At 25.4% G+C, this 23265-nt stretch overlaps 1 protein-coding gene across 1 annotated transcript in view; it reads left to right on the forward strand.

The window, feature by feature from the left end:
- Positions 1-23265, forward strand: part of LOC127290557 (caveolin-1-like) — a 253523-nt gene that overhangs the window by 134151 nt on the left and 96107 nt on the right. The window contains exon 8 of the mRNA XM_051319232.1: positions 1983-2078. The gene's annotated coding sequence lies outside the window, so the exon portion shown is untranslated. The remainder of the gene's footprint in view (positions 1-1982; positions 2079-23265) is intronic.

The following is a 23265-nucleotide window of genomic DNA, read 5'->3' on the forward strand; positions in this document are numbered from 1 at the left end:
TGAGGGTGACGGCAAATGTCAAGACAGATCACTGATATATCTATATACATTGAGAACACAAAATAAGTAATTTAACATAAAAAATAATTTTTTTACCTTTTTTTTTTATAACAAAGTAAATTAATTATTAAATTAATTAAAAAATTTTAAATATGAATTTCTATTTGTTTTCGAATTAATTTAAATTACTAAATTAAATTAATTTCGTATTTATATTTATTTATATATTTATTTATTTATTATTTATTTATTATTTATTTATTATTTATTTATTATTTATTTATTATTTATTTATTATTTATTTTTTATTTATTTATTATTTATTTATATTTATTTAATTTAAAACTTAGAACGCATTTTCTTTCACCATCCACTTATTACCTAATTCTCGTTCACCTGGTAATACTCAGTATAAAACAATTTTTTTTTAAATCCTTTCTTGTTCTACTTATTCTAGTGAAGTATAAAATGAATTGCTAAAAGCGAAAACTAAAGTCTTAAATGAGTGTCGCAAATGCCCACTGACATTTTCTCATTGCGCTCTAAATACTCATGTATATATATACAAAATGAATTTGCATTTATGTATTCAAATTTGTTCATTATTTTTTTGTCTCTCTCTCTCTTTTTTTTATAAAAAAATAAAATGGAAATTCCTGAAATTTTCCTTTTACACTTTTAAATATTTCAAATTGACAACAAAACATTTTGTTGTGACACCGAAAATTTTTTGTTGCATCAACAAAATATTTTGTTGTGCTACCGAAAATTGTTTGTTGCATCAACAAAATAATTATCCCAATCGGACTTTGGTAAAACCAAAATTTTGTAATCTCAAATTTTTTTTCTCTCTGTGTACCTCAAAAAAAAGTAATTAAAATTTTATCAATATCCAACATATTTTACTTTAATTAAATAATAAAAAAAAAAAATGTACCTTCCAGGAAATTATTTTTACAAAAAAAAAATTACAACAAAAACTAGCAATTTTATTATATACGTACATTTTTTTTTTCTCTATATTATTCAGTTTTGTATACACGTGTTAAAAAGCACGTGTTCTCAGTTTGAGCAAAAGTTATAAAAAGTTATTTTATATATATATATATAAAAATATAAAATATACATACTATCATCCTAGGTTACATCAGGGGTCAACTAAAGTCACGTTAATAGTTAATGAGTCATTCACACGCTTTCAAGACACGTGAGGATCATTGATGCTTTAGTATGTAAAAACGTGCGCGTAAACGATTGTTCCGCGTTTTGTTATATAATAGTTATATATATATATATAATAATAATATCGATATTTTTTTTTGTAGTACTATTTTTTTTTCATTCCCTCATATAAATGTTTGAAAATAATCACGAGATTGTTTTACATATTCATTAAATTGAGGTAAAATATGACTTTATTGAACGCACACACTTTTAATTATTATTATTATTATTGTTTAATGAGAATGTAATATATACAAGGTAATTCTTCATGTTTATTTGTCACGAGACGGGTATTATGTAAAATGTATTATTACTAGCGAGACATTTACTGTTTTATTATTAATTGTCTCCAATTAACAAACATTTATTTTTCAGATTAATGCAATTTACATGATAAAAAACGAAAAAATTATTATAGAAATTGTTTCTTTGTGCAAATAAATGGAAAAATTATGTGAAATTTATTTTTAAGTTTATCTTGACTGCAAAATAAATAATAATTACTTTTTTTTTTTTTGTATAATTTCAAATTATTCTTGAATTATAATTAGATTTAGATAATGAATTTTTATTTAATTGTTTCAATTGCGAAAGTAATAATTTTTTTTAATAATCAGTATAATTTTTTAATTATTTTATAATTTATAGTTTGAATTTTTAAATTTATTTATTATGATATTGTCAAAAATTACATAATTATCGAAGCTAAAATTACAAAAATAATATAATTAATATTTGATAATTTTTCAATTTTTCAGAAATCAAAAAAAAAAAAAAAAAAAAAAAAATGCTAAAACATCAGAGTCGATAAAAAGAAAAATGGGCTGTTTTTCCTGCTCTGCAAAATAAATTGGGTAAGTACCCTCTTATCGTTCATTAAGTTGATTGCAACCCATTGTGTTTCTGCGCATCAAAGTAAATGACCTTTTGCAAATCCTCATATCATTTTGCAGGTCAGTAATCTTTTTTTTTTTTCTAAAGCAGAAAAAAAAATTATTATTATAATTATTTTAATCGTATTTTATTAAGAAAATTTTATTATATCTTTAAAAAAAAATCCTCACAATTATTATTAACTTTTGCGCAAGCAGTATTTCTTTTGTTTGCAAAAAAAAAAAAAAATTCTTTTTATTTTTATTCACTTTGATAGTCAGTTGTGTATTTTTACACACTCTAGATCGCAATTTATTTTAAAAGAATATTTCTTCGAATTTCTAAGCTAGTATTTTCAGCAATGTTTAAAAATATACTTTGAGCTGCTTGGATTTTTTTGAAGTTCAAGTTCAGGTACATATGTACCCTAGGTATAAAGGAAAAAAAAATGAAAAAATAATTTATAAATGAAAATTTCACTCTAAAAAATTAATTAATTAATAAATTAAGTAATTATTAATTAATAACTATAGTTAATTCTCCATAAAGGAATAATTTCCTTTTTTTTTAATTAATAATTTTTTTTAATTATTGCTTTCTGAAAATAAGTTGTTTTTTTAAATTTAGATTTTAAAAATTATGCATTTTTGTAAAAAAAAATACAATTGTTAACTATAAGACTTTTATAGTCGCGGTTAGGTAATAATAATATGACTTCAATGAGGCTGATGGTTCACTCTAATCATGTTCGTCCGGTTCTGTTAACATGATAGAAGTAATAAATCGCAAGATGAAGTCAATGAAATCATTGAGTTCATGTATTTTTAAACGAACAACAATAGTAAAGCTTCTTATTAAAAAAAAAAAAGAAAAAAAAAATTCCCTATTTTAGTTTTTTAAAAAAAAACATTTCTTTTTAAAATAAAAATTAATATAATAAGTTTTATCAATTTTTAAATAGATTTTATTTTAATATTAATTATTATTATTAAATTAATATTTTAATTATTATTAATTATTTAATAATAAGTATTGTTTAATAATATTAATTAACTATTAATAATTAATAATTTAATTATTTACTAATAAGTACTATTTAATAATATTAATTAACTATTAATAATTAATAATTAATAATTTAATTATTATTAATTATTTAATAATAAATATTATTTGTTAATTAATTACTAAAAAAATAATAAAAGGAAAAATGTCATATAAAGACGTAAGTGAATAAGAATTAGTGTACCAAGAATTCTGAATCATTATATACTTGTTTTAATTTAAATAAATTTTTTCTTTTTTTTTTTTCGCTATATTGGCCCACTGTTGCAATATATATGTTGTGTCGTAATGGTTCATAAATGGACGCACCCGGATGCACAGATACAGATGCAATTGAAATTGTATGTAGTTGGGTTGAGTATATAAAGAGAGTGAGGTGAAAAGGGGGAAGGGGGAGGGAGGGGGGTGGGGTTGAGCGAAGTAAAAATTGCGTGGGTATCAGTATCCATTTATATCAAGAATATTGTGTATGTGTTGGTATATATTTGTTGGACACACAATGAGTCTTATAATGCTAGTGAGGACCCAGGGTATGCTCTTGCATCATGTGCGACCTTGTCGGCTCTTGCGGCCGTCGAACCCCGTTCGAATTCAGGGTCAAAAAGTACGTGAGGCGACTTTAGCCGGTTTTTTTATAAGCTCCTATATATGTATATATATATATATATATATATATATATTTCACTAAAATCACACAAACAAAGAAATTATCTTCTTTTATCACACTTAATCAATCAGTTTACTTAATTTTTTTTTTTAATATTTATATTAACGTCACAAATTTTCCAATTTATATATTCAAATATTTCATTTTTATGTAAAAAATAAGTTAATTTAAAAAAAAAATTTTCTATTATCGATTGAAGTTACCGTTGAATAAATTTAATAATAATATAAATAATTAATATTAAATAAATAATTTAAGCAACCAAATTAAAATAGTTGCATTAGTCTTTTATATTAAGTTTCAAAGAAATAAATAAAAATACAATAAATAAATAAAATAAATAAATTATTTAAAAAAATGTAACATTTTTAATAAATAATAATTTTTGAAATATATAATTATTAAAATCAATAATTATTTTTCTTTATCATTTTCAATGACGTATTAAGTGAAAATTGAAAAAAAAATATATACATATATAAATAAAAAAAAAAAGTATAATAAATTTATGAAATATGTATATATATAGAGGAAATATAAAAGTGTGATGATGAAATATTTATCAATTGCTGCATAAACCCAATTTATTTTTCAATGTCATTTTTAACGAAAAACCTCTTATCATTTTATTAGTATTTTATCACGCAACTTTTAGCAAATATAAAGAGTTCATTGAACGTTTCTTTAAATAACTTTTTTTTTTTTTTCTTGTAAATTACATTCTGGCCTTTTAAATTAAAAGAAAAAAATGTGTCTTTTTTTATTATATGTAAAGTATTCTTTGAATTATTTTTTTTCTTTTTTTCTTTTTTATTAAATCATTATTAAATAATTTGAAACAAAAGAATATCTTATCGGAAAAATAATGTGTAATATTTATTATCAATCCTAAAAAGACAAGAATTACTTAATCCGAAAAAAGAATAATATTTAACAGTAAAAATTAAATATATATATATATTTAGAAGCTTTTTATCATAAAATAATAGAAATCAATTTTTATTTCCCTATTTAAATTTCGGTATATTAGTATTAATGTGACAAAAAAATTATTTCTTACAATTTTATTCAATATAGAAATATAAAAGGAATAATACTTTTTATATTCAGAAGCACATTAATTGTAATAATTATACGAGTAATTTAAATATTAAATAATAATGATGGTAATAAATATGACAAGATTTAGTGTGGAAATAAACTTTATCCAAATTACATTCAATATTTATCTATATATATATTTTGTAGTAATTTATATATTCTATGAAAAATAATTTTAATTTGCAATAAATTTGAATTAATATTGTATTTTAAATTAAAATTAAAGTTTGTGAAGTTCCAAAAAAAGTTTCTTTAAACATTTTACATTTTTAATTTTATGGTTTATTTTTGAATTTTTTGAAAACTATTTTTTTAAAAATATTTTCTAATAATTGAAATATATTTAATATATTTAGTTTTTCATTTTTGTTATATTTATTATATAATATGCCAATTATATTAATATTCAAGTTTATATTTAATATATATTTAAATTTATTAAAATGTATTAAAAATTATTGAAATTTTTTAAAAAATTTAAGTTTTGTAAATAATGAAAAATTACAAATTAAATATTTAAAATACAAATTACACGATACAAAAATTCATTGGCATCTTCTGTAAATTCATAGTTTAATGACCCGATTAAATTTATTATCAGTATAACCTTCTAAGTTTTATGTATACACAGCTTTTTTTTACAAAAAAAAAAAAAAAAAATTTATTTCCCTTCAAAAAATGTTTTTTTTTTTTTTTAAATATTTTTCAAATTAAAACTTGAAAAAAAAAATTTCTTGTGCTAAATAATAAATTTTAAATAAAATTAAAAATAATTAATTAATAAAATATTGATAAAATAAAAAAAAAAAGATATTACTTTGCTTCAAAGAAATATTTCTATATATTTTTCCTGAAAAATAAAATTTATCTTGAATCATTGTAGCTTAAGCCAAATTTAAAATTATTCTCAACATAATGTTATTCGTTTAATTTTTAAATTTTAATTAAAATTAATATCAAATTAATAATTATAATTTTGGAAAAAAAGTATTTTAATTCTATTTTTCTATATTGTAAACATAGTCTGATGTTTTAAATGTTACGATAAGTTTTTGTGATACTTAAAAAAAAAAAAAAAGTCGGAATAATCATATTTGTCCAGACTGTTGACACGTTACCAAAAAATCTGGCTTACGTCACACATGTTTACTAGATTGAAATTTTGCGAATTTTTACTGCTTTCGACCTATCGCAATTTTTTTTCCTTAGTGTCAAGATCAAGGACACAGGGATCAAAAGTGCGATTGTCAAAATATTTATACATACTCGCATATATATATTTATATATATATATATGAATCGGTATGACAAACAATTATCATTGTCATTATTTGAAATTGAAATATTTTTTTTTTTTAAAAGATGATTTAAATTGTCATTTTTTTCATTATCAAGTTTGTGCACAGTATATATATATAGTAAATGAATATATAAAATTGAAAAAGTATATAAATAGCCGGTTGTCTTTTATGAAACATCAACAACAACGATAAAAACGAACCGGTAAACAGGATAATGATACCTTCTCTATGGATACAGTGAACGGGTGCGAGAAGTGCAGTAAGCATATAAGTAATACAGTGCTAGTGCACTTACGTAATTTAGCGCTAACTAAGTGTCGTAATTTATTACCCCATAACTAATTGGATACTATATATATATATAATAATCACAAGATAAATAACTCTCACTGAAACAAACAAAAAATAATTTTTTTTTTAACTGAATAATGCATTCAACCACCTTTTCTTAAAAAAAAAATAAGAGGACTAAATTTATTTTTTAATGTAGTTGCAATAGATTACTGTTTCAATAGTAACTTAAATGGATTGTAGTTTCCATAGACAATAGCTTCAATTGACAGTAACTTGAATCAATAGTCAATTCAATGGACTCTATTATTAGTAGAATTAACGAAATAATGAATTTTTAATTTCAAAAATAATAATTTCACGTGATAACTTCAAGTGAGTCCAGTAGCTTCAATCAATAGTAAAATTATAGTAATTTCAATCAGAAGTAATCTCAAAATATAGTAATTTCAATAAATAGTCAACAGATTGTAGTTATTTATAATATAGTTTCAACCGATAGTAACTTCACTCAATAGTAACTTGAAAATATTGTAGTTTCAATCAATAGTACCTTCGAAGGATAATAGTTTCAGGAGATAACTTAAATCTAAAGTGGTAGCTTTAATCAATAGTAATTTAAAATGATTGTAGCTTCAATAACAATTAACAAAATAAATATTATAGCTTCATTCAATAGTAAATTGAGAATATTGTAGTTTCAATCAATAGTGACATCAATATATTGTAGTTTCAATCAATAGTAACATCAATATATTGTAGTTTCAATAAATAGTAACATCGATAGATTGTAGTTTTAATCAACAACAACTTAAATGTATTGTAATTTTGATCAATAGTATCTTTAAAAAGGTAGTTTCAATACATAGTAGCTTCAAAAAATTGTAGTTTTAATTAATAATAACTTCAATAGATGGTATTTTTAATTAATAGTAACTTCTATAGATTGTAGTTTTAATTAATAGTAACTTCAATAGATGGTACTTTTAATTAATAGTAACTTTAATAGATTGTAGTTTCAATTAATAGTAACTTCAATAGGTTGTAATTTCAATCAATAGTAACTTCAATAGATTGTGGTTTCAATGAATAGTAACTTCTATAGATTGTGGTTTCAATGCATAGTAACTTCTATAGATTGTAGTTTCAATTAATAATAACTTCAATAGATAGTACTTTTAATCAATAGTAACTTCAATAGATTGTAATTTCAATCAATAGTAACTTCAATACATTGTAGTTTCAATGAATAGTAACTTCAATAGATTGTAGTTTCAATGAATAGTAACTTCAATAGATTGTAGTTTCAATTAATAGTAACTTCAATAGATGGTACTTTTAATTAATAATAACTTCAATAGATGGTACTTTTAATTAATAGTAACTTCAATAGTTTGTAGTTTTAATTAATAATAACTTCAATAGATGGTACGTTTAATTAATAGTAACTTCAATAGATTGTAGTTATACTTAATAGTAACTTTAATAGATGGTAGTTTTAATTAATAGTAACTTCAATAGATTGTAGTTTTACTTAATAGTAACATCAATAGATGTTACTTTTAATTAATAGTAACTTCAATAGATAGTAGTTTTAATTAATAGTAACTTTAATAGGTTGTAATTTCAATCAAAAGTAACTTTAATAGATTGTAGTTTCAATTAATAGTAACTTCAATAGATAGTACTTTTAATTAATAGTAACTTCAATAGATTGTAATTTCAATCAATAGTAACTTCAATACATTGTAGTTTCAATGAATAGTAACTTCAATAGATTGTAGTTTCAATTAATAGTAACTTCAATAGATGGTACTTTTAATTAATAATAACTTCAATAGATGGTACTTTTAATTAATAGTAACTTCAATAGTTTGTAGTTTTAATTAATAATAACTTCAATAGATGGTACGTTTAATTAATAGTAACTTCAATAGATTGTAGTTATACTTAATAGTAACTTTAATAGATGGTAGTTTTAATTAATAGTAACTTTAATAGATGGTAGTTTTAATTAATAGTAACTTCAATAGATTGTAGTTTCAATGAATAGTAACTTCAATAGATCGTAGTTTCAATTAATAATAACTTCAATAGACTGTAGTTTCAATCAATAGTAACTTCAATAGATTGTAGTTTCAATTAATTGTATCTTCAATAGATTGTAGTTTCATACAATAACCTGATACTATTGTAATTTCAATCAATAGTGACTTAGATAAATGTAGTTTAAATAAATAGAAACATAAAAACATTGTAGTTTAAGTCAATAGTAACTTCAATAAACGTTGTTGAAAATGATAATAGTTTGAATTGATAGTAGCCAATAAAAATTGAAACTATTTTTAATAGAGCTTCAATTAATTGTGAATAAGGATTTTTGTTCTTCAATTAATTGTGAATTAATTTCTTTAATATTATTTTCAAGAATATTTGAAATAAATTTAGTTTCTTGTACTATAAAATTAAAAAAAAAAAGTTTGAAGCAACTTAAAAAAAATAGTTCGTCTCTATTTATACACGCACTTACTTTGTGTTTTCGTCTACATTACTGAGTTGGTGCGCAATACTGATGATGTAAGTATCTAAATTCGCAGACCTGACCTAACATAATGAAACGACATTTTTACAATTTTTTTTTTCTTATTTCTGTTTTTTTTATTCTTTTTCCCCTTCATTTTTTATACCAAATATTTAGTACAATAAAAGTAATTGTTTAAGTTACTACTACAATTTTCAGTCAGTACTATATTTATAGATTTTGTTTATATAGTATTGAATTTTTTTTTTGAATTTCAAAAAATTTTAATTCAATTATTATTTTATTATTATTATTGTTATTTTATTGAATCGTATCATACAGTAAAAGTTTGACATTTATAAATATATAGAAAAATTAATTTCAAATAAATTAAGACAATTACAACGACCTTTGATAAGATATCAAGTTTTGTTCTGCGGTTGTCGGACAGTGTTGATAAATTAAATTCTGAAAAATATGCAACATTGCACACGCTATTTAAGAAATTATTTTTTCCTCATAAAACGTTATATATTTTAAAAATAATATTACACTTTCCTTTTTTTTTCATTGAAATTATTAAAAAATATTCATTAGATTATTATCAGTATAGTTCAATAAAAAAAAATGTATTTTTTTATTTAAAAAAAAAATTGAAATTTCAAATGAATATATATATAATTAAAGGAAAAATATTCTAAAAATAAGACTATAAGTAAAGTAAAGTGTTTGGCAAATCTTGAATCTTTTTTTAAGCTCCTGGAATCCTGAAAAACATTCTTCTTCAAATTTAATTTTTTTTTCTTTTGCTCTTTTCCTAAAAATATTGCGTCGTTTTCGGCAATGTTTATTGAATTTTTGCACTTGCTATATAGATATATATATATTTTGCGCTTTCGTAAGTACTTTTTTGATATATTTATGTCGTCCTCGCAATCACCTCCAACAGTGTTGATTATCTTTGAAATTTTCTCTCTATCTCTCTTTCTCTATCTTAGTTACGTTCTAATTTTGTAGAACTGACCTAACCCAACGACATGGCAAATAATTTGTTATTTTTCATTTTTTCCTCAATACGTCGTTGCATTACTCATATATTTTTGCGCGCACGTTATCATACACACAAAAATCATCATTACTCTACTGCTAAATAAATATTCATCACGTCAATTTTGCAGCCAAGTATATATGAAGGTCATCAATAACGATTTATTTCATTCCCTGACCTTCTGCAACATCACACACTATTCCCCAATTTAAATTCACTTTACGTTTTAAATTGCATCTATTTCCTGTTAAGAAATAAATTATCATAATATAATTGCACTTATTAGAATTTCTTAAATCTTTCGATTGAAAATAGATTTTAAAAATTTTTTTATAGTAGTTTCAATTAAAGTATAAATTTCATTAAATAATAATAAATATAAAAAAAAGTTTTATTTTAAATAAATAAACTTTGTCGACAAAAATATTCATTAACCCATGAGAATAAGATTTCTTTTTTTTTGCGGATTTTTATATAAATAATAGCCATCTGAAAAAATAAATTTAAAAAGCATAAATGTTGATTGATTTTAACTAAAATTATATTTCGTCCTTCCACATTAAGAAATACGACTCGCGGCGAAAAATCTGAATAACCTCGGCTCGACCTGATAAACATTATATATAGTCAAATGATGTGCCTTGTATGTGATTACAGGTGGCGATGCTTATATTTACATAAAAAAGCAGAAAAAAATGAAGCCGAGAGTACAGTCGAACTTTTCATCATATACTTTGTTTACACAATTTCTTAACTCACGATTCTCGCGCGCAAAGTCTGTGTTTTCCACTTTGAAAATTTTTCTCTGAATTGCAATATGCAAAAAAATATTTCTCTTATATGCATGATTTCAATCCAGTCACTTGATAAACATAAACTTTGAACATATATTGAAAAACACGCTAGTGTCAATGACAAAAGTATGATACAAAAAATGTAAAAGATATATTTTGAATACATTTTTTTTACTAAATCTTCCAAGAAAAAAATCCTTTATTTCAAATTTGAACAAAATGCAATTTTTTTAATTTATCATAAAAAAGTTCCCAAAAAAATTCAATTTTTCTTAGGCAGACTATTTTATTGCATTTTCATGCACAACTTACACCGAAAAGTGTAGAACAAAATTGACACCCAGATCCGAGTAGAGGAAGACCGTTTTTATGAACAAAAACTGATGAAAAACCAAAAAAAATTACCAAAAAAATTCAATTTTTCTTAGGCAGAAGATTTTATTGCATATTCTTGCACAAAATACACCGAAAAGTGTAATAAAAAATTGACACCTAGATCCGAGTAGAGGAAGACCATTTTTATGACCAAAAACGCATGAAAAACCAAAAAAAATTACCAAAAAAATTGAATTTTTCTTAGGCAGAAGATTTTATTGCATATTCTTGCACAAAATACACCGAAAAGTGTAGAAAAAAATTGACACCCAGATCCGAGTAGAGGAAGACCTTTTTTATGACCAAAAACGCATCCAAAAGCATAAAAAACTTCCCAAAAAAATTCAATTTTTCTTAGGCAGAAGATTTTATTGCATATTCTTGCACAAAATACACCGAAAAGTGTAGAAAAAAATTGACACCCAGATCCGAGTAGAGGAAGACCTTTTTTATGACCAAAAACGCATCCAAAAGCATAAAAAACTTCCCAAAAAAATTCAATTTTTCTTAGGCAGAAGATTTTATTGCATATTCTTGCACAAAATACACCGAAAAGTGTAGAAAAAAATTGACTCCCAGATCCGAGTAGAGGAAGACCTTTTTTATGACCAAAAACGGATGTAAAACCAAAAAAACTTACCAAAAAAATTGAATTTTTCTTAGGCAGAAGATTTTATTGCATATTCTTACACAAAATACACCGAAAAGTGTAGAAAAAAATTGACACCCAGATCCGAGTAGAGGAAGACCTTTTTTATGACCAAAAACGTATGAAAAACCAAAAAAACTTACCAAAAAAATTGAATGTTTCTTAGGCAGAAGATTTTATTGCATATTCTTGCACAAAATACACCGAAAAGTGTAGAAAAAAATTGACACCCAGATCCGAGTAGAGGAAGACCTTTTTTATGACCAAAAACGCATCCAAAAGCATAAAAAACTTCCCAAAAAAATTCAATTTTTCTTAGGCAGAAGATTTTATTGCATATTCTTGCACAAAATACACCGAAAAGTGTAGAAAAAAATTGACTCCCAGATCCGAGTAGAGGAAGACCTTTTTTATGACCAAAAACGGATGTAAAACCAAAAAAACTTACCAAAAAAATTGAATTTTTCTTAGGCAGAAGATTTTATTGCATATTCTTACACAAAATACACCGAAAAGTGTAGAAAAAAATTGACACCCAGATCCGAGTAGAGGAAGACCTTTTTTATGACCAAAAACGTATGAAAAACCAAAAAAACTTACCAAAAAAATTGAATGTTTCTTAGGCAGAAGATTTTATTGCATATTCTTGCACAAAATACACCGAAAAGTGTAGAAAAAAATTGACACCCAGATCCGAGTAGAGGAAGACCTTTTTTATGACCAAAAACGTATGAAAAACCAAAAAAACTTACCAAAAAAATTGAATGTTTCGTAGGCAGAAGATTTTATTGCATATTCTTGCACAAAATACACCGAAAAGTGTAATAAAAAATTGACACCCAGATCCGAGTAGAGGAAGACCATTTTTATGACCAAAAACGCATGAAAAACCAAAAAAAATTACCAAAAAAATTGAATTTTTCTTAGGCAGAAGATTTTATTGCATATTCTTGCACAAAATACACCGAAAAGTGTAGAAAAAAATTGACACCCAGATCCGAGTAGAGGAAGACCTTTTTTATGACCAAAAACGGATGTAAAACCAAAAAAACTTACCAAAAAAATTGAATTTTTCTTAGGCAGAAGATTTTATTGCATATTCTTACACAAAATACACCGAAAAGTGTAGAAAAAAATTGACACCCAGATCCGAGTAGAGGAAGACCTTTTTTATGACCAAAAACGTATGAAAAACCAAAAAAACTTACCAAAAAAATTGAATGTTTCTTAGGCAGAAGATTTTATTGCATATTCTTGCACAAAATACACCGAAAAGTGTAGAAAAAAATTGACACCCAGATCCGAGTAGAGGAAGACCTTTTTTATGACCAAAAACGGATGTAAAACCAAAAAAACTTACCAAAAAAATTGAATTTTTCTTAGGCAGAAGATTTTATTGCATATTCTTACACAAAATACACCGAAAAGTGTAGAAAAAAATTGACACCCAGATCCGAGTAGAGGAAGACCTTTTTTATGACCAAAAACGTATGAAAAACCAAAAAAACTTACCAAAAAAATTGAATGTTTCTTAGGCAGAAGATTTTATTGCATATTCTTACACAAAATACACCGAAAAGTGTAGAAAAAAATTGACACCCAGATCCGAGTAGAGGAAGACCTTTTTTATGACCAAAAACGTATGAAAAACCAAAAAAACTTACCAAAAAAATTGAATGTTTCTTAGGCAGAAGATTTTATTGCATATTCTTGCACAAAATACACCGAAAAGTGTAATAAAAAATTGACACCCAGATCCGAGTAGAGGAAGACCATTTTTATGACCAAAAACGCATGAAAAACCAAAAAAAATTACCAAAAAAATTGAATTTTTCTTAGGCAGAAGATTTTATTGCATATTCTTGCACAAAATACACCGAAAAGTGTAGAAAAAAATTGACACCCAGATCCGAGTAGAGGAAGACCTTTTTTATGACCAAAAACGCATCCAAAAGCATAAAAAACTTCCCAAAAAAATTCAATTTTTCTTAGGCAGAAGATTTTATTGCATATTCTTGCACAAAATACACCGAAAAGTGTAGAAAAAAATTGACTCCCAGATCCGAGTAGAGGAAGACCTTTTTTATGACCAAAAACGGATGTAAAACCAAAAAAACTTACCAAAAAAATTGAATTTTTCTTAGGCAGAAGATTTTATTGCATATTCTTACACAAAATACACCGAAAAGTGTAGAAAAAAATTGACACCCAGATCCGAGTAGAGGAAGACCTTTTTTATGACCAAAAACGTATGAAAAACCAAAAAAACTTACCAAAAAAATTGAATGTTTCTTAGGCAGAAGATTTTATTGCATATTCTTGCACAAAATACACCGAAAAGTGTAATAAAAAATTGACACCCAGATCCGAGTAGAGGAAGACCATTTTTATGACCAAAAACGCATGAAAAACCAAAAAAAATTACCAAAAAAATTGAATTTTTCTTAGGCAGAAGATTTTATTGCATATTCTTGCACAAAATACACCGAAAAGTGTAGAAAAAAATTGACACCCAGATCCGAGTAGAGGAAGACCTTTTTTATGACCAAAAACGCATCCAAAAGCATAAAAAACTTCCCAAAAAAATTCAATTTTTCTTAGGCAGAAGATTTTATTGCATATTCTTGCACAAAATACACCGAAAAGTGTAGAAAAAAATTGACTCCCAGATCCGAGTAGAGGAAGACCTTTTTTATGACCAAAAACGGATGTAAAACCAAAAAAACTTACCAAAAAAATTGAATTTTTCTTAGGCAGAAGATTTTATTGCATATTCTTACACAAAATACACCGAAAAGTGTAGAAAAAAATTGACACCCAGATCCGAGTAGAGGAAGACCTTTTTTATGACCAAAAACGCATCCAAAAGCATAAAAAACTTCCCAAAAAAATTCAATTTTTCTTAGGCAGAAGATTTTATTGCATATTCTTGCACAAAATACACCGAAAAGTGTAGAAAAAAATTGACACCCAGATCCGAGTAGAGGAAGACCTTTTTTATGACCAAAAACGGATGTAAAAGCATAAAAAACTTCCCAAAAAAATTCAATTTTTCTTAGGCAGAAGATTTTATTGCATATTCTTACACAAAATACACCGAAAAGTGTAGAAAAAAATTGACACCCAGATCCGAGTAGAGGAAGACCGTTTTTATGAACAAAAACTGATGAAAAACCAAAAAAAATTACCAAAAAAATTGAATTTTTCTTAGGCAGAAGATTTTATTGCATATTCTTGCACAAAATACACCGAAAAGTGTAATAAAAAATTGACACCCAGATCCGAGTAGAGGAAGACCATTTTTATGACCAAAAACGCATCCAAAAGCATAAAAAAGTTCCCAAAAAAATTCAATTTTTCTTAGGCAGACTATTTTTTAGCAAAGCAAAACTATAAGGCATTCGGCCGTGGGTCACGAAACCTTAAAAATGATCATTTTTACCTTTTTTTGCTATTTTGACAGCTTTAAACTGCCAATTTGTCAATTTTGACCCAAATCTTTTATTAGCTTCCGAAAATAGATCTAGAATGACTGTGGAGAAAATATTAAGTCACTTAATATTTGCACAGGATCTTGAACGGCCAAAAAAATGCCGTGTTCTTTATTATTATTAATTGTATTTTTCAACAAAATACAATTGTGTTATTGTTATTTTTTGTTATAATATACATTTTGACAAGTCAATTGTGCGACAAAAGAGTCGATGATTTGTTTTGCATCCAAGATGATTGCAAACTTATGACTTGATAGTTAAGATTTTTTCTTGAGGTATCGAGGCCATACAAGAGAGAGAGAGAGAGAAAAGAAGATACCTAGCCAAGGAATAAGAGTCATTACATTGATTATCTAATGTTTATTCTTCTTGATTCCAAAGCTGAAAATTATATTAATTTGTCCTTGGTTGTATAAGTGTTTTATTGGAAGAAGTGATAAAGATTCTAATATAAAATATTTTTACTTTATTCTTCATGAAAAATTAAAATTAAATATTACAATAAAAAAATAATTTTTATTTATTAAAAGTTAAATTTTTTTTTGAAATAAAAAAAATAATTCCAAATTAAAGTTAAAAGTGTCAATTTTCACGTAAACAAACACGAAAAAAAAAAATTTTTTTTTGTCTTCCGCGAAAGATATATAAAATATCATTAAATGATTATATGATATCTGAATAATCAATTAACAATAATTATTATGAATTTCTGTTGACATGTTTAATCACGTTAATGATAATGAATAAATTTTTATTTAGAGTACAAGCATATTCTCATATATATGTAATAAATATTATATATATATATATTATATTATTATTATTATTATTATCATCATCATTATTATATTGTCATGGTCGATTATAAATGCGATTAAAAATTTTATTAACATTTACAAGGCAATTTTATTTCAAGAATAACCAGAAACAAATAACGAAAATGCGATAAAATAGCAAATGTACGTGACGCGTTGGTTGATTTTCTCTTGGCCCAGTTTACTTACACGTTACAATCGCAATTTCGCCCTTGCTAAGTTATCTCGCGCAAATATACAAATGTACCATTATCGTTGATACTCGCTCCTTCTATTCCGGATTGCATTTTGAAGTCGAAGGTCTCTTCGACAGACCGGAGATTCTCACTGAGCGTTAACATATATATATATATATATTTGCGGTTGCTCCAGAAACCTACTTAACTCACAGAAGCTTGTCCCGCTATTACGTTAGGCAAAATAAAGAAAAAAAAACAAGCCAATAGTCAAAATTGACAGCATTCAATGTCAAAGTTTAATAATCCAAGCTTAGAGAACTAGAAAACTTGGGAATTTATTTTTAATACAAAGAAAAAGAAAGGATAGTTTCATAAGAAAAAAAAATGCCAATCAAATGCTGTTAAAATTACGAATAATAACAATCATAAGTAGAAATTACTAAACTGAGAATTTACATTAAGTAAAAATTACAAAACGAAGGAATTTAGTAGAAATTACCATACCAAGGAATTGCATTAAGTAGAATTTACCAAACCAAGGAATTGCATTTAGTAGAAATTATTATACGAAGGAATTACCAAAAGTAGAAATTACCATACCACGGAATTGCTTTAAGTAGAATTTACCAAACCAAGGAATTGCATTTAGTAGAAATTACCATACGAAGGAATTACCAAAAGTAGAAATTGCCATCCTAAAGAATTACCAATTGTAGAATTTACCAAACTAAGGGTTTCCGTTAAGTAGAAATTGCCAAATTAAAGAATTGTATTTAGTAGAAGTTACCTTACAAAGGAATTAACCAAAAGTAGAAATTACCAAACTAAGGGATTGTATTAAGTAGAAATTACTAAACCAAAATTTTAGTTTGTTCAATAACTACTTCAATAATCAATAGTTTTCAATTTGTTAGCTTCAATTAATAGTCATTTCAATCTATATTAATCTTAATAATTAATAGTTTACAATTTGGTAGCTCCAATTAATAGTTGTTTGAATCTACATTAATTTTAGTAATTAATAGTTTACAATTTGTTAGCTTCAATTAATTATACTTTCAATTACTGGTAATTTGAAAAAAATTGTACGAAAACAGTTTTTCTCAATCGCAGAAATTAAAAATATTCTTTAAATAGAATAAAAAGAACATCATATTTCTGAATATTTGGCATATGTTTTTGCGTTCTTTTAGGTTTAAAATGCCAAATAATTATTTACTCTTCTTGGAAGAACACAAGTTTTTCATTAAAAAAAAAAAAAAAATCTTCAAGTTTCTAACAATTTTGCATTCTGTTTAAATTTTTTTTTGATTAAAATTCTCAATAAAAATTTTTGTTGATTCTAATTAGCGTATATTTGCTGATGATACAAAGTGAAATTCAACGGAAAAATATCAATGAAATTTTAAACTTGATTCATCAGTTATTTTTTGCACTCGTCTTTATGGAATCAAATAATTTTTGAAATAAATTATATAAAAAAAAAATGTTTCTTTTCAAATATTTTTGAATTTGAAAAATTATTCTATAAACAAAGAATATTAAAATTTTTTTACACAAATAAAAATAAATTTTTGTACATTTATTTCTATTTAAAAAAAAAAACAGCATATTTCTATTTTAAAATAAAGGACATAATTTTATGGTTTAAAATAAAACGACAGAAATGTAATCTACTATCATATAATTAAATTAATTTTGAATAATAAAGACCCTATTCTGTCTTACGCATAAAGTCTATGCTTATTTATACACATTGGATGTGCACGTGGTAACAAAAACACGTGTACTTTCAACGCGAGCCCTTACATAAATAACATGTCCAAATGATTATCCAAGGAGTTTCTCTTATTAATTACTAAAAATAGTTTTGTTAAAAAAAAAAAAAAGAAAAAATTTAATTTTTTTAAAAATTAGAATTTTTATTATTTTAACATAAATTATTATTATTGATATATCTTTTTTTAATTTATCATAATTTCCATTTAAATAATAGTTTAATTTGCTTTTTTTATAGAAAGTAGATTTTTGTTATTAATTACGATTATTAGAAAATAATTACTTATTATTATTTATTTATTATTGATGAATTATTTATTAATTGATTTTATTAAGATGAAAGTTGTCACATTCACAAAATTTTAAATGTAACTGTGTAGTTGAAATGAAAAATTTTGGTTGTAACACATTATGAAAATAAATTGCATAACTTAAAAAGCATAGATGCAAAATGGGCGCAATGTAAGTACCATTGACCGCTCATTCAAGCGGGACTTGTGTATGTATATATCTATATATATATATATGAATATATATATATGTAGAGAGGCGTATATAGGCGTTATGTGGGAAATAATTTACCGTTAGGTTTACGCATCGCTAGACAGACGAGAATTATTTTTGTGGAGCTATCGTGTGTACCGTATTAGACCTTAACCGCTTGACCCGCATTAACAAATTTTCAAGTATGAAAGCATGACAATTATCTTCAATCACACATGCATACACCACTACTACAATATCTTCCGTTTTTTTTAATTCTTTACTTCAATGTATATGACAAATGGTTTCATATCCCTCATATAGTACCGTTTCTCATTTAAAACAAAATTTCAAATTCTGCAATATTTGCAAATAAATTAAAATTGTACACTGAAAAGAATTTTCAAACAGAAAATAAGTTTCACTGGAATATCGATATATTTCACTAAAACAGGTAAAGTTTTCCCTATTCTAGAAAAACATATCGCTGTTCTAGATAAAGATTTTTGTACCTTTAATTAATTGTTTGTTTAATTTTGACCAAATTAAAGTTACTATGGTCCCAGTTACTTTGGTACCAGTTACTTTAGTACCATTTAGTTACTATGGTACTAGTATCTTTGGTACTAGTTACCATGGTACTAGTTACTATGGTACTAGTTACTATGGTACTAGTTACTATGGTCCCAGTTACTATGGTCCCAGTTACTTTGGTACCAGTTACTTCGGTACCAGTTACTTTAGTACCATTTAGTTACTATGGTACTAGTATCTTTGGTACTAGTTACTATGGTACCAGTTACTTTAGTACCATTTAGTTACTATGGTACTAGTATCTTTGGTACTAGTTACTATGGTACTAGTTACTATGGTACTAGTTACTATGGTCCCAGTTACTTTGGTACCAGTTACTTCGGTACCAGTTACTTTGGTACCAGTTACTTTAGTACCATTTAGTTACTATGGTACTAGTATCTTTGGTACTAGTTACTATGGTACCAGTTACTTTAGTACCATTTAGTTACTATGGTACTAGTATCTTTGGTACTAGTTACTATGGTCCCAGTTACTTTGGTACCAGTTACTTCGGCACCAGTTACTTTGGTACCAGTTACTTTAGTACCATTTAGTTACTATGGTACTAGTATCTTTGGTACTAGTTACTATGGTACCAGTTACTTTAGTACCATTTAGTTACTATGGTACTAGTATCTTTGGTACTAGTTACTATGGTACTAGTTACTATGGTACTAGTTACTATGGTACCAGTTACTATGGTACCAGTTACTTTAGTACCATTTAGTTACTATAGTACCAGTAACTTTGGTACCGGTTACTATGGTACAAGTAATTTTGGTACCAGTTACTTTAGAACCATTTAGTTACTGTGGTACCAGTTAGTTACTATGGCAGCAGTTACTATGGCAACCGTATCCATAGCAACAAAAATAAATTTCACTGGAATATCGATATATTTCACTAAAACAGGTAAAGTTTTCCCTATTCTAGAGAAACATATCGCTGTTCTAGATAAAGATTTTTATACCTTTAATTAATTATTTGTTTAATTTTGCCCAAATGGAAAAAAATGAAAATGATTTTTTTTTAAATTAGTTATTAAAAAAAATCAATATTCATGCAATTTAATTGTATACATATATATATATATATATATTATTTTACACATGTACAGTAAATCTTGAAAAGAAAAGAAATCTCATATCCTTAACAGCTCCATAAATCAAAGGAAGCATGTAATTTCACTTCACCTGCTGTATTATTTTCCTGCTATAAAGTACAAGAATTAGTACATTAAACAATAATTAGAATAAATAATTAACGATGGTGAAGAGGTCTTTGAAGAAAAAAAAAAAAAGAATGAGATACTTTATAAAGTCAATAGACTGTTGGCACTTTTTTTTGTAATGGCTTCATTCAATTTTTATGATGATATATGGTAATTTGTTTTATTATTACGAAACATATATTACAATATATATATATTGTTGGATAAGGAGGAACAATAACATTTTCTATTTGTCTTCCTTCTCACAATACTATTTCTCGGTCATTTTTAATTTTATATATATATATATATATATATGATATTGTATTATTGTTTCTGTTATCATTATATTGTTTCTACTTATTATAATTTTCAAAAAATTTTGTCATTTGAAGCTACAATTTATTGAAATTAAAAAAGTTTATTATTTTTATTGAAGTTAATGTGGATTGAAACTACTATTTATTGAAGCTAACAAATTGTAAACTACTAATTATTGAAGCTACCAAATTTCAAACTACTAATAATTATTAAAGCTAATGTAGATTGAAATTATTATTAATTGAAGCTAACAATGATAAAATATCAATTTTTTTGCAACCACAATTTTTTTTTTGATTATATATAGTATATAATTAAATACTTTATCAAAAGTTCTTGGAAAGTATTTTTTCTCTCTCTTTTTTTTTCTCCGTATGAGAATGTATTAAATACATTTTTGCTGGAATAAGATTTCATCCCCTTGATGAAACCTGGCAAAGATGCTTTTGCAAACGAGTTAAAAATAACTCACCCCATGGAGGAAGTGCCATTCCGTCTTGTTGACGGTACAGATGGAGTCATGTTGCTATGAAAAGTGACGTGGGTGATATGTAAGAGCTACAAATTTTTTAAAGAGGGGGGCAAAGAGTCTGATATGCGGAAAATGTACAATCTTCTTTTTTTTATGCTTGAGAGCATATTTTCCACATATAGATATTTATAAATATTATATATTTATATATTAAAGAAATTGATAAATTACACGCACACTTGAATGATCAAAGCAAAAAAGGAATTTTTAAAATAATCATTTTTTTTTTCACCAATTTATTGTTTCGTTTTACTTTTTTTAATATTTATTTATTTTTCTCTCTAGTAATTAATAATTTATTTATTGAAAATAAAATAAATTATACATTATTTAAATAATAGTTTTTTTTCTCGATAATTTTCTAAAAAATTATAATTTTATTGAAAATTAAAATTATAACGTGTTAAATAGTCAATTATATATACATTGTACGATTTTGTACATTGAACTTTGTAATATTTAGATAAAGTAAAATAGAGAAACATTATTTATTACTCCTACACTAAATTTATAGGGTGATCGTGCTCCGAATTCATTTTCATAACTTTGATTCTTAAAAGAAAACAATTTTATATATAGAGTACCAAGGAATTACTGATTTTAAACACATTATTTAATATATTATAAAAAAAAAAAAATTTTTTTTAGATATACGTGTGAGTCGTATTTTCTCAGGATTGGTACGTGTTTAAGATTGAATCTGAATTACGTCAATGTGCACATTGCATAATGATTTGCAATGTAGCACAACTTGGAATATCATGCACTTTGCACACCCTTCTATATGTACACTTTATTGCAGATTCTTTTTAAAACGGGGCCATCGACTCTTGTACGCGTGATTATATATGTTTACTAGTCTTATACTTTGCAATTCACTATATAGTTTATATATATATATATATATATATATATATATATATATATATTTATACAAACATTTCCCTCCATCTTTTGAAAAAATTAGGAGTGTCAAATTTGGAAAAAATTCACTCTACATTAAATTATAAAATTGATCGAATTTCATAGGTCCGAGATGAAAATTAATTTTTAGGGTTTCGTGGCACAGGCAACTGATACCATAGCAACCGTTTCCGTAGCAACAGTTTCCATGACAACCGTTTCCATAGCAACTGTTTCCATAGCAACCGTTTCTATGGCAACAGTTACTATGGCAACAGTTACTATGGTACCAGTTACTTTGGTACCAGTTACTTTAGTGCCATTTAGTTACTATGGTACCACTTACTTTAGAACCATTTAATTACTGTGGTACCAGTTACTTTGGTACAAGTTACATTGGTACCAGTTACTTTAGTACCATTTAGTTACTATGGTACTAGTAACTGTGGTACCAGTTACTATGGTACTAGTTACTATGGTACCAGTTACTTTGGTACCAGTTACTTTGGCAACAGTTACTATGGCAACAGTTACTATGGTACTAGTAACTTTGGTACCAGTTACTATGGTACTAGTTACTACGGTACTTTGGTACCTTTTAGTTACTTTGGTACCAGTTACTATGGCACCAGTTACTATGGCACCAGTTACTATGGTACCAGTTACTTTGGTACCAGTTACTTTAGTACCATTTAGTTACTATGGTACTAGTAACTTTGGTACCAGTTACTATGGTACTAGTTACTACGGTACCAGTTAATTTGGTACCTTTTAGTTACTTTGGTACCAGTTACTATGGCACCAGTTACTATGATACCAGTTACTTTGGTACCAGTTAATTTAGTGCCATTTAGTTACTATGGTACCACTTAATTTAGTACCATTTAATTACTATGGTACCAGTTACTATGGTACCAGTTACTTTGGTACAAGTTACATTGGTACCAGTTACTTTAGTACCATTTAGTTACTATGGCACTAGTAACTGTGGTACCAGTTACTATGGTACTAGTTACTATGGTACCAGTTACTTTGGTAATTTTTAGTTACTATGGTACCAGTAA

This window comes from Leptopilina boulardi, unplaced genomic scaffold (assembly GCF_019393585.1).
Source record: "Leptopilina boulardi isolate dan_hultmark-lab unplaced genomic scaffold, ZJU_Lbou_2.1 LbouV2_70, whole genome shotgun sequence".
Taxonomy (NCBI): Eukaryota; Metazoa; Arthropoda; class Insecta; order Hymenoptera; family Figitidae; genus Leptopilina; species Leptopilina boulardi.